Consider the following 681-nt stretch of genomic DNA (forward strand, 5'->3'; position numbering starts at 1 on the left):
ATCATTATCCATGTGGCCACCCCATGATCACTCCAACACTCCCAATCCCGCTTGGGTTGACATCACATGATGGGCCTTTCTGACCTGACCTAGCCAGATCCACCTACAGCCTACTAAGTAGGTGTGGTCCGGAGTCCACAGAGGTGAAAATTGCTCTAATCACCAATGGAATTCTAAGGCTTTAGAGATTAGTTCCCAGGAACCCAAAGACAAACACCAAATTCTTCAGTTGAAGTTCATGATAAACTCTCCATTGGCAATCCCCACCACTTGCATCTGGCATTGATGAGGAGCTGTTCATCATGGTGCGGAGTACAGCTCCCTCTCTGCTTCTACGGGACTGAAAAGCCTGCTTCTTGCACCATGGAGCCTAAGTGAACCAAGAAGATCGAGTAGAGAGACAATAGAAGAGAGAAGAGGGGGAGAACTTCTGTGATCAAACGTGGGAACCTGGCCTGCAAGCTATAACATCATGTACATGGGAAAATTCACTTCTGTTTCCTACCTAGCTGGCATAGAAATCAAACACTTGGAAAGAGAACCTATTTGTGAACAGAGAATCTCGTATGTCTATACACTCATGTGAAGTCATAAAGTTTGAAGGCCAGACATTTAGACCCATTGAGCAAGGATGCGGTTTTTTTCTTGCAAATAAACCTTATCTTGGATCCTATTTTTGCA

Source organism: Echinops telfairi, unplaced genomic scaffold (assembly GCF_000313985.2).
Source record: "Echinops telfairi isolate 266 unplaced genomic scaffold, ASM31398v2 ScPeMD7_23;HRSCAF=83, whole genome shotgun sequence".
In the NCBI taxonomy this organism is placed as follows: domain Eukaryota; kingdom Metazoa; phylum Chordata; class Mammalia; order Afrosoricida; family Tenrecidae; genus Echinops; species Echinops telfairi.